Source organism: Saimiri boliviensis, chromosome 4 (genome assembly GCF_048565385.1).
Source record: "Saimiri boliviensis isolate mSaiBol1 chromosome 4, mSaiBol1.pri, whole genome shotgun sequence".
Taxonomy (NCBI): domain Eukaryota; kingdom Metazoa; phylum Chordata; class Mammalia; order Primates; family Cebidae; genus Saimiri; species Saimiri boliviensis.
The window spans coordinates 166,185,170-166,198,164 of record NC_133452.1 but is presented as its reverse complement, the minus strand read 5'-3'; the positions used below and the strand labels follow the sequence as shown (position 1 = coordinate 166,198,164).

Here is a 12,995-nt window from a genome sequence, read left to right as displayed (position 1 = left end):
GTGCTGAAGAGGTGTGGTGCCTACTGTACCCCAGACCAGAATACACTCCAGATGCAGCGCTTGTCTTAAGATGCTGCTCTGCTACAGCAGCGTGGCTTACAAGGGGTGATTGGGCAGGGGAAAGTATACATTTTATGCTGCTAATCCAGAACAGTGCAGCTGTGTGAATTCCTGTTAGCACTCCAAACTGGACTCGGCTTGCAAGGACTGTGGGATTCTCCTGTGGTAAGAACTGTAGGTATTCGTGGTGGCAATGAAGGCTGATAGGATTCTTCTGCTTACTTTCTTCCCAGAGGGAATTCCCTCCTGTCTCTGGGACAGTCTAATCCAGGTGGCGGAGATGGGGCTGCAGAGGGTGAGTGTCAACTTTGACACCCTCCTGGGCTTCCAGTCACCAAGGTTTTTTCTTGTGGGAGAGATGAGTTTCAATGATCACTAGTCAGCCATCTTGCTAATTATCATTCTGTGTATTAATTTTGTATTCTGCATCTTCACTTAATTAGAATAGATGAATTAGAATAGAATTATTAGAATAACCATTCTGACATCTAAACTTTTAATGAGATATTAGAGCCAAATATTATGAAGAGTATTACATATGGTCAAAGGAGCCTAGAGATTTTATTTTGAAATAATGAGATGATGTTGCATAAATGAAATAAAAAGGCAGAAGATATAATACAATGCTGCATGTGCTCAATATACATCCATTCATTAAAGCATATACCAGAGGATCACACGGCACCATGCATTTAGAGAAGTTGTTAACAAAGCAATGGCCTCACAATTTAACATGAATTAGCCAGCCTCACTGGTCTGTGATTTTACACTCAGTAGCAGAATGGTTCTGACAGTCATGATACTAATGACTTCTGTTGTTAACGTATTAGATCAGCTTGTTCATAAAGCACAATCATTATAACAGTTTGTTTCTGCTTTTGTAAGTAGTCTCAGAGTTACGACCATAAGTTATAATTACAAAGTACTTGTTTTACAGCCATATATTTTGGCATAGACTCTAAAAAGTCAAATCAGAATGTAACTGGGTGTTCCTGGTTCGTGGTTCCCCTGCCCCAGGAATGGGAGAAGAGGCCCTGGAGGAAAGAGAATGAGGGAGAGGGAGGGAGAGAGAGGGAGAGAGAGAGAGAGAGAGGGAGAGGGAGGGAGAGAGAGGGAGCGAGAGGGAGCGAGAGGGAGAGAGAGGGAGCGAGAGGGAGCGAGAGGGAGAGAGAGGGAGAGAGAGGGAGCGAGAGGGAGCGAGAGGGAGAGAGAGGGAGCGAGAGGGAGAGAGAGGGAGCGAGAGGGAGAGAGAGAGAGAGAGAGGGAGCGAGAGGGAGCGAGAGGGAGCGAGAGGGAGAGAGAGGGAGAGAGAGGGAGCGAGAGGGAGCGAGAGGGAGAGAGAGGGAGCGAGAGGGAGCGAGAGGGAGAGAGAGAGAGAGGGAGCGAGAGGGAGCGAGAGGGAGCGAGAGGGAGAGAGAGGGAGAGAGAGGGAGCGAGAGGGAGCGAGAGGGAGAGAGAGAGAGAGAGGGAGCGAGAGGGAGCGAGAGGGAGAGAGAGAGAGAGAGAGGGAGCGAGAGGGAGCGAGAGGGAGCGAGAGGGAGCGAGAGGGGGAGAGAGAGAGAGAGAGAGGGAGCGAGAGGGAGCGAGAGGGAGCGAGAGGGAGCGAGAGGGAGCGAGAGGGAGCGAGAGGGAGCGAGAGGGAGAGAGAGGGAGAGGGAGGGAGCTCCCATGCTGTCATGGGAGGGGATCCAGAGATGGAGTCCATACAGGTAAGGGGCAGGGGGACTTTTAATCTGGGAGTTACTCCCGCCCCATTCAAGTCCTCGTCCAGTGAGAGAAGTTCTTCCAAACTTCTCTGAAGTGACTGATTTTTGACTCTGATGCTGGATTGGTTGCCCAGCCCCCAGTCCTCGCATAGCTTTTCGTGGGCTTTCTAAACAAAGGGAGCTTACTTGGGCAGTCTGCCTTTCCTGTGCCCGTGAACGTTAGACAGAGAACTCTGCGCTCCAGGATGGAGATGTAAAAGAAGGCAGGTCAGGCATGTCACTGGGAAGTTCTTGTCTTTGAAACCATGCCCCTTTTGGACCCGGGAAGAGAAGTTAATACATTCTCTCAATAAAAATACAGAAAATGCAAATATTAATAAACTGTTTTATATTCAAAATGCTTTAATAGCATTTCTTCACAGCGATGTTTCAGAAAGGTTGAAAACTGGTCAGCAGAAAATATTTCCCACCTTTTCTATTTTAATTTGTATGCAAAAATTACAATATATCTGCAACTATAAAATTACAAATGGTTTCTAGATGTGACTGCCTCTCCAGAGGAGAGGTATTTGTAAGATATCTATGATGTAAATAATTGGAAATTGAGTAGCAAATGTTTTCTAATCTGTGGACAACAAACTAATTTAACAAAGACAACGAATGGGAAAACTCGAAAGACTAGTTTTTAAAATCAATGTGAAATTGGTAAAGATATGAAAGAAACATTTTAAAAGGTGTTCTTCATATTTTACTTTATATCATAATTTTAGCACTTCATGGAACATTTATTTCCCAAAGACCAGAATTGGTATAAAAGTTTAGAAGGTTTTTCACAGAACTTGTGGACGTTGTACGTAAGTACTGGCAAACACTGAAATGTGGTGAAATAAACATTGCCCTCTATTTGCACATGCATGCTGTAGTCAAACAATTCTAGTTATGCATTTAGCTTGCAGTGTTTGTTTCAATCACTCTCTTCAGTAGATCTTGTTTCATATTCATGTCTCACAAATTTTTTAGACACATCATCACTGGTCCTTAGAGTATTCTAAGGATAGTCAAACCAGTTTCATCCATAGAGAGATTTTTCCAGAAGAGTATACTCTGCCCCATAGCTTCCGTTTTCTGCTATGTTCTGTAGCTGAATGACCATCATTCTGATAATTTGATCTTCTCTGCCAAAGCAGTAATACTTAACTGATAGATGAAGTTCAGGAGCCCCTGGTCGCTTTTCGTTTCCCAGAATGCTGTGTGGATTAAAAATGCAAATTGTGACCAAAAACTTTACTTCCTCTAGGCATCAATATGGTTCTAAAATACTGAGGATTGTAAACATTGGATCTGATTATTATGTTGGCAAGTAGAATATCAGTGTATTTTAACCCCTTAAATTTGACTTAGAAGGCTAATTTTAAAATGAATTTTCCCTATGCAAAAAAAAAAAAAAAAAAAAAGGAAATTAAGATGCTATGTTGCACTTAATCACTAGAGGCAGGGTCTCCTAATTGCAGGTTCAATGGAGTTGGGCAGGGGTCATGGGTTCTAGGCGAGGGTAATGGGTTCCTCTTGATAGAATTTCTATGCCATTTCAATATCAGTTACTACTATGACTTTGCCTCCAAATCCTGGAGAAGCTATTAGTATCTAGGTGCCTTTTCTCAGAAAAATACACTACATAGCCCACCAAGCACTATTCACAAGATGCTACCTTGGATACAAATCTCCAGAGTAAATCAGTGCCAGCAGAGCCTGGTAATTCAATGTCAGTTGTTTCCTTTGCCAACAGTCAGAGCTGTCAAGTGTGCGGCCTAACTACCACCCAAGACAGCTTGTCAGTGTAGAGCTGAAGATAATAAAGAAGGCCCAGTGCCAGCAAGGTAGACAGAGTCTTCCACCACCCCTTATTTTTGTTCATTCTCATATTCTTGACTTTCTAATGAATGTACATCTATTTCTCAGCTGTACCAGCTTTCAGATTCCTTCCTTTTACAGGTGATTTCTTTTCTGATGACACATTTTGCAGAGTCAAACTTTCATTTCCAGGCAACACTGGTAACTAAATTCTGTACTTTAGAGAAAATCTGAAATAGTGTGAAAGAAAACGGAAGCCTAGGGGATAAGAGTAGAAGAGCAAAATATGGTAGGAACCAGATCTCCTGAATTAAAAATGCTGCCTTTAAGTAGATCACCATGTTATATTTAAGAAGAAACTTTAGTTGGGTCAAGGTTTTTGTGTAGGTTGGAGAAGTAGATAATGAAATGTTGTAAGCTGATTGATTAGCAGGCAATGTGATCTATTAGGACCCTTTGGATTGATAGTGTAGGATGCTGCGGTTTTCATAATACGAGAGTGAATTTCTCAGAGCAGAGTGCTGAAAGGACTGTGGGAAAGCACGAACACACATCCTAACCTGTAAGGGACTGTTCTGGTGTGTAAATCCTTGGGACTTTTTCCTAGGCCAGATTATTTATAGAATTAAATGACATCTCTAGAGAGTGACAGGCATCTCCAAATTAATAGATTTGAAACACTGTTATTTTTCCTTCCATCTTGGTAAATTATGATCTTCCCAACTACACATGCCAAACGGAGGGTTGTTCCTTGACCTTATTCAGTGCCTGGTGTCTCCCATTTGCCCCTGTGGATCAACCCCGCTTTTTGCAGTTTGCAATAGAAAACTCATCTGTTGGGACTGTCTCAGTAGGGTTTCATCTTCCAGTAGATTTTGGGCAAAAGGGAACCCCATCAACGTCAGCAGTGAGATCAGGGTCTTTATTTCCCTGCTCTTTGCCTGTGAGGCTGCTTTCCTCCATGGAATATCACTGCTGCTTTCAAGGTGGCTGAGGGCTGAGTATACATCAAGTTTTCACTTTCCAGTTTGACTAATGACCCTTCCTCTCTTCTTTTCAGGCCTAAGAGTGCTAATGGCCTGGTTACTGTTAGCCCCAGGTCCCATTATTACTTAAATTTCCCTGCAGTTACCACTTTGTAAATTCCTTTGTAAGTAAGCTCATTTTGAATTACTCTAAATTGAGCATTCTTGGGAATTACTCTTTCATGTTCTACCTCCATCCTGTGGCAAGAATCTACTTTCAACACATTATACAGAATCTTCCACATCTTTCTCCCCACTACTATCTGGACCATTGCCTGGACCAGGCGTCCCCAAACTTTTTACACAGGGGGCCAGTTCACTGTCCCTCAGACCGCTGGAGGGCCGCCACATACTGTGCTCCTCTCACTGACCACCACTGAAAGAGGTGCCCCTTCCTGAAGTGCGGAGGGGGCCGGATAAATGGCCTCAGGGGGCCGCATGCGGCCCGCGAGCCATAGTTTCAGGACGCCTGGCCTGGACTATTGCAGTAGCCTTCTAACTGATCTTTACATACTGCAGTATAATTATTTTTGCACATACTGCAAAAATAATTATTTTGTCGTACTGCAGTATAATTATTTTTGTACACAACAAAAACATAAAGATGTAAATCATGTTGTTCATCTCTTTGTTAGAAAACCTTTCAGTGGACCACCTATTAAATTTAGAACTGCAAAGCCCTGTGTGACAGGGTATCAGTACCTTGACCTCCTGCCCAAAGTAACTGGATGTCACTCCTTTATCTATGATGTGATGCTTCTCTCATATGGCAGGCTTGCTGTTGCCTTAGAGTTTTTGTGCTAGCTATTTCACTTCATCTGAAATGTTCTGCTCTTCCATGCTTGGCTGACTTTTTATTTTTACAAGTTTCCGTTTAATGGCACATGCTCAGCGAGGATTCCCTGACCATCCGGGCAAAGCAGATGTACTTACCACATAGTTCTGCATGTGGTATTTAATAACATATGACAGACTTTTGTGACTTTATTGTACATTCCTCATCGGTAGAAAGTAACGTGTGTGAGTGCACTGCAAAAGATCCGTTCAGATATCTCCTGTGATACATACACCTAATGACTATAACATTGGCTATATGTGGTAGGCACTGAACAGATATTGAATAAATGGAAGGGAACTGAAACCACAGCCTTCTCCATTTTCCTTAGCCTTTCCCATTCTGAATATCTCAATAAGTCCAGCGGTACAGTAACTGTTGCCTGGTGGAATAAGGTGGGTTTATGACTTAAAACTGAAATGTTTTATTGTATTTTGGTGATCATCTGTTGCTTTTTCTTTTTATGCCTTGTTTTCTCGTCTTGTCTCCAAGATTGGGTCCCAATATGCAAAAATCCACAAAGGGGCAGAGCATTGCTGTGGTCTGCCAGTTTAGGTCATTAATAGCAATCACTATAAAAGGAAAGGAAAGATCACATTTTGCAAACAAATGTGTGGAAACAGAGTGAATTTTTTAAACTTATACTTTTAAGTTCTGGGGTACATGTGAAGATCTTGCAGGATTGTTACGTAGGTATACACATGCCATGGTGGTTTCCTGCATCCATCCCCCTGTCACTTACATGAGGTATTTTTCCTAATGTTATTCCTCCCCAAACTCCCCATTCACTGCTATTCCTCCCCTTGCCTCCCAGCCCTCATCAGCCCAGTATGTGATGGTCCCTCCCTGTGTCCATGTGTTCTCTTTGTTCAACACCCACTTATAAGTAAGAACATGCATTGTTTGGTTTTCTGTTCTTGTGTCAGTTTGCCGAGAATGATGGTTTTCAGTTTCATCCATGTTGCTGTAAAGGTCATTAAGTCTTCATTTTTTATGGCTGCATAGTATTCCATGGTGTATATGTGCCACATTTTCTTTATCCAGTATATCATTGACAGGCATTTGGGTTGCTTCTGAGTCTCTGCTATTATAAACAGTGATGCAGTGAACATATGCGTGCATGTGTCTTTATAGTAAAACGATTTATAATCCTTTGGGTATATACCCATTAATGAGATTTCTGGGTTAAATGCTATTTCTGTTTCCAGATCCTTAAGGAATCGCCACACTGTCTTCACAATGGTTGCACTAATTTACATTCCCATCAACAATGTAAAAATGTTCCTATTTCTCCACATTCGCTCCAGCATCTGTTGTCTCCAGATTTTTTAATGATCGCCATCCTAACTGGTGTGAGATGGTATCTCAATGTGGTTTTGATTTGCATTTCTCTAATGACCGGTTATCATGAGCATTGTTTAATGTTTTTTGGCCACATAAACGTCTTCTTTTGAAAAATGTGCATATCCTTCACCCATTTTTTGATGGGATTTTTTTCTTGTAAATTTGTAGTTTTTTGCACATTCTGGATATTAGCCCATTGTCAGATGAGTAGCTTGCAAAAAATTTTTCCCATTCTGTTGGTTGCCAGTTTATTCTCATGAGTGTTTCTTTTGCTGTGCAGAAGCTCTTAAGATTAATTAGATCCTCTATGTCTATTTGGCTTTTGTTACCACTGCTTTTGGTGTTTTATTCATGAAGTCCTTGCCTATGCCTATGTCCTGAATGGTATTGCCTAGGTTTTCTTCTAGGGTTTTTATGGTGTTAGGTCTTATGTTTAAATCTTTAATATGTCTGGAGTTAATTTTTGTGTAAGGTGTAAGGAAGGGGTCTAATTTCAGAAAACAGCCAGTTTCCCCAACACGTTATTAAACAGGGAATCCTTTCCCCATTGCTTGTTTTTGTCAGGTTTGTCAAAAATCAGATGGTTGTAGATGTGTGGCATTACTTCCACGGACTCTGTTCTGTTCCATGTGTCTATATATCTGTGTGGGTACCAGTACCATGCTGTTCTGATTACTGTAGCCTTGTAGTATAGTTTGAAGTCAGTTATCGTGATGCCTCCAGCATTTCCCGCCCCCCCCCCCCACCCACCCACCCTTATGATTGTCTTGGCTATGCAAGTTCCTTTTTGGTTCCAGATGAAGTTTAAGGTTGTTTCCCCCCACCCCCCCCACCTCCTCCAGTTCTGTGAAGAAGTTCACTGGTAGCTTGATGGGGATAGAATAGAAATTACAAATTACTTTGGGTAATATGACCAGTTTTACTGTATTGATTCTTCCCAACCATGAGCATTGAATGTTTTTCCATCTGTGTCCTCTCATTTTCTTGAGCAGTGGTTTGTAGTTCTCCTTGAAGATGTCTTTCTTGTGTTTTGCTAGTTGTATTCCTAGATATTTTTTTCTCTTTGTAATAATTGTGAATGGTCATAATAATTGTGAATGCTCGTAATTTGGCCTTCTATTTGTTTGTTATTGGTATATAGGAATGCTTATGATTTTTGCACATTGTGTATCCTGAGACTTTGCTAAAGTTGTTTAAGGAGATTTTGGGCTGAGATGATGGGGTCTTCTAAATGTAAAATCATGTCATCTGCAAATAGAGACAATTTGAGTTCCTCTTTTCCTCATTGAACACCCTTTATTACTTTTTCTTGCATGATTGCTCTGGCCAGAACTTACAATCCTATCTCACATAAAAATAGTGAAAGAGGGCACTGTTGTCTAGTGCCAGTTTCTGAACGGAATGCTTTCAGTTTCTGTCCATTCAGTATGATACTGACTGGGTTTGTTGTAAACAGCTTTTGTTATTTTGAGATATGTTCCATTGATTCCTAGTTTATTGGGAGTTTTACCATAGAGTGCTGCTGAACTTCGTCAAAGGCCTGTTGTGCATCTATTGAGATAATGATGTGGTTTTTGTCTTTGGTTCTGTTTATCTGATGGATTACATTTATAGATTTGCATATGTTGAACCAAGCTTGAATCCCTGGGATGAAGCCTACTTGATCGTGATGGATAAGCTTTTTGACGTGCTGTTGCATTTGGTTTGCAGGTCCTATTTTATTGAAGATTTTTGCATGGATGTTCATTATGGATATTGGCTTGAAATTTTCTTTTCTAGTTGTATGTCTGCCAGTTTTTGGTATTAGGATGATATTGGTCTCATAAAATGAGTTAGAAAGAATTCCCTCTTTTTGTATTGCTTGGAATAGTTTCGGAAGAAAAGATACCAGCTCCTCTTTGTAAGTCTGGTAGAATTTGGCTGTGAACCCATCTGGACCTGGACTTTTTTTGGGTAGTAGGCTATTAATTGCTGCCTCAACTTCAGACTTTGTTATTGGTCTATTCAGGGATTTAACTTCTTCTTGGTACAGTTTTGGGAGGGTATAAGTGTCTAGGAATTTATCCATTTCTTCTAGACTTACTGGTTTGCATGCATAGAGTTGTTTGTAGTAATCTCTGATGGTAGTTTGTATTTCTGTGGCATATGTAGTGATATCCCCTTTATCATTTTATATTGCATTGATTCAATTTTTCTCTTTTCTTTTTTATTAGCCTAGCTTATGGTCTATCTATTTTGTTGATGTTTTCAAAAACTCACTCATGGATTTATTGATTTTTTGAAGTGTCTTTGTGTCTCTATCTCCTTCAGTTCTGCTCTGATCTTGGTTATTTCTTGTCTTCTGGTAGCTTTTGATTTTCTTTGCTCTTGCTCCTCCTAGCTCTTTTAATTTCGATGATAGGGTGTCGACTTTAGATCTTTCCTTGCTTCTCATGTGGGCATTTATTGCTATAAATTTCTCTCTAGACTCTGCTTCAAATGTGTGTCAGATATTCTCATATGTTGTGTCTTCATTCTCATGGGTTTTGAAGAACATCTTTATTTCTGCCTTCATTTCATTATTTTTCCAGTAGTCATTCTGGAGCAGTTTGTTCAGTTTCCATGTAGTTGTATCATTTTGAGTGAGTTTCTTAATCCTGAGTTCTAATTTGATTGCACTGTGGTCTGAGAGACTGGTTGTTAGGATTTCTGTTCTTTTGCACCTGCTGAGGAGTGATTTACTTCCAATTATGTGGTCAATTTTAGAGTAAGTGCAATGTGGTGCTGAGAAGAATGTATATTCTATGGATTTGGGGTGGAGAGTTCTTTAGATGCCTTTTAGGTCTGTTTGGTTGAGATCTGAGGCTGTTTTTATATATAAAACCAACAAAGTGAGCCACTCATTATTTAAAAAACAAAACAAAACTCTAGGCCAGTTGTTAGCAATCACATGGAAAAAAATATGTATTGTGTGAACTGTAAGAACATTCTGACTTAATATGTAAAGTATGATTGTTCAATGAGTATCACAGTAACAACTACAAAATGTCAGACAGAGTAAGTATGGAAATTTAATCAGTGTATTTATATATTTTGAATAATGCAGGCTAAACATCAGTGCCATTGATATTTTTCTATTTCAAACCAAAAGTTTGGGTTTCATTAGGCAATTTTAAGCATGCCCTAAAATAATTATGCATATTTTTAAAAAGGCAAGAAAAGTTACATAGCTGATATCAGTATTCCTGCAGAAATTTAGTAGGCTGTTTAATTTATCTAGACCTGAAGTATACCTTTTACAATGATTTTATGATCGCCTGTTCCTGGGGTGGCAGTGATGTCACATGAAGAGATATCTGACCCACTGTATCCTTGTAGGAATGACCTGAAAATAAGCAGAAGTTTACTTGCCTGAACTTTCAGATGAATTAGTAATGGACAATTTCATGCTATGTATAAGACTTAAAATTTATTATTGGCAATGAATAGTTTTTTCCATTAACAGAATAGGTGATGATAAATACTCAAGTTTCTTATGCAAGTTTGAGGCTTGAATGTAATACTTAGCCCATTAAACTAAAATTTCATTTGGCCTGCAGAAATCATAAGACACTCTGTTACTCTTGTGATGGTTCAAAGAACTAGTGGTTGATTTATTCACCAATTAAGTTATATGATTGCTTGTGCACAAAAATGCAGCATTGCTTTTTATTACTTTAAAAACTTTTCTACAGTGTGCCGTACCAGATCACTGGGAACAGAAAGGTAGCTTTGTATGGTACCTGCCTTCATGAAACTCACAAATAAATTGTAATATGTTTGCAAGGTCTACCAATAGCATTTTAAAACTTCAACTCTATCCTGGATAAGATTAGTCAGGGGTTAAATGTATTGTATTGGAAAGGGCTTGCGATTTGGGTTCTGATAAATTCAAATCACAGTGTGCCACCACTGATTCTATGGTCCTATTTTCTTAAGCTTCTTAACCATCTATTTTCTTATTTGTAAAATGAGGTAACACCCACCTCTTACTATATACACATTAACATATCATTTATGAATATACAGAAATTTTCCCAAACTGAACCATGCTCTGCTATTTGCCTACAAATATATCATGGAAGTCATTGCAGTTCAATGTAGATAGAGCTGCCACTTTGTTTTATGTGGCCTGGAATATCACAGGACTAACTACGAAGTAAATGTTCAGTGACAGCATGCTTGGAAAATAAAATGTTATTTGACCTTTAATCCATTGTATGAATATATAATGTAACCATATTTCCATCGTTTTCAATTCCTTGCTATTATAAACTATAAGGAATTATTATCATGTTACAAGTTTGTCTATGGTATAGTTTTTAAAAGCATAATATTTGTGTCAGAGTTATGTGAAATTTTAATTTCTACCCATAGAGATTGTAACTTTTGCAATCTCATTTGCAATGCATGAGATTAATAGGATGTTATTTTCATTAAAATGAAGGGTAATGCTGATAAGCCCAGAATGAAAGATGCTCAAAGACTTTCAGTTTCTATCTTGAGAGAATCAAGATTTGGGCCAGAACCTTTCAAGAGAACCTGCTGAGAGGAGCCATTTCCCCAGAGGGGTCTCTCTCCTTGCCACAGCCACATGATGATAAAAGGACTGGAAGATAGAAAGAAAGTGGTCACTTTGGACATAAGAATTAAAACAGCAACAGCTCTTCCCACTAACAAACTATATAATGAGCCCTCACCACTGCAGTACAAATGGAGTCATCTTTTTTCTTTCCTTCTTCCCCCACACCAGGGAGACTACCACCAGGAGAAAGAGGAAAACTGTACATGAAAGGACGTCGCACCTTTCTCATTTACACTTTGTACTACTGAAGGCACAATTATAGCCTGCTGTTGGGAGAGAGGTGGGTTTTTTTGTGTGTGTGTTTTTTGTTTTTTTTTTTTTGTTTGTTTGTTTTTTTTTTTGAGACAGCGTCTTGCTCTGTTGCCCAGGCTGGAGTGCAGTGATGCGGTCATCGCTCACGCCAGCCTCGACCTTAGGGCTCAGGTGGTTCTCTCACCTCAACCTCCCAAGTACCTGGGATTAGAAATGTGCACCACCATGCCTGGGCCTCCCAAACTGCTGGAATTACAGGCATGAGCTGCCATGCCAGGCTGAGAATAGAGCTTTGAACCAAAGCTTTAATGTGAGCACAATGAAACTTTAAGAAATGAGTAATTTTCTAGCAGCACAGGTAACTAATACAGTATGAACCTGGATTGTGATATCCAAAGTGCCGCACCTGGCCGTGACATTCTAAGACACACAATAGGTGAGTTTCAGTTTGCTGCCCTTCGTTGTGGAGAAAGACTCTTCTATTTTAAAACAAGTAACATCTAAAGAAATGTGCCTAAAACCTTTAAAAAGGGACTCTTTAAATGTATAGAATGTAAGGTTTTCCTTTCTCAAATTGCTTGTCTGTGGTCTTCCATTTATACACCCTACCTGTGTGGTGTTTTTACAGTAAGATATTGGGGGTTGTATTGACATCAGGGGAGGAGGATTTAGAAATCTTGCTGACATACGCAGCAGTGCCTGAACACTGTTCTGAAACCTCCCGGGGTAAAACATTTACTAGACTCTCAAATTATTTCCTTTTCTAAGACAAAATGTGAAATTTACTCTTCAATTAGGTCAAACATAGTCTTGAACTGGCTTTGTAAGGCAGTACAATCCTAAAAAGGTACAATTAGGAACATAACTTTTCTGACAGTTATGGGTAGAAACAACAGGGCTCTTAGTGATTAACAGTTGCTTCCACAGTTTAAGCAACATTAGTATCCCTCTAACCAGTTCACATTTCAGTTATTTTGCTATATTAAAGGACAAACTTCACAGGCTAATTCTGTAGACTGCTCATGGCTCTGTGGATTGCATATACATATCATCAGTGACCAATCTCTTCTTTCAAATAGGTGATTGGTCACTGTGTATCTGTTCACACAGACAATGAAGTGTGGTCACCTTGTTTCCCAGTTATAAACTCATGTGATTGTTTTACAGACCTGGATAATCAAAAGATGAAACTGGCCAGGAACGAGGAAAAGCGATAATGCTAGAGTGAATCATGCATAAAGTGCAAATGGGTCGACTGAAGAAATTACTGACTGTTGGAATCCTGCCACTGCCGCCACTGGAGAGACTCTAGGTAAGCA

General features: G+C 39.9%; 1 pseudogene; it reads right to left on the bottom strand.

Annotated features, from left to right (window-relative positions):
- Window positions 1-2,198: 2,198 nt before the first annotated feature.
- Window positions 2,199-11,435, bottom strand: LOC141584212 (protein unc-13 homolog C-like; annotated as a pseudogene).
- Between the last annotated feature and the right edge of the window lie 1,560 nt (window positions 11,436-12,995).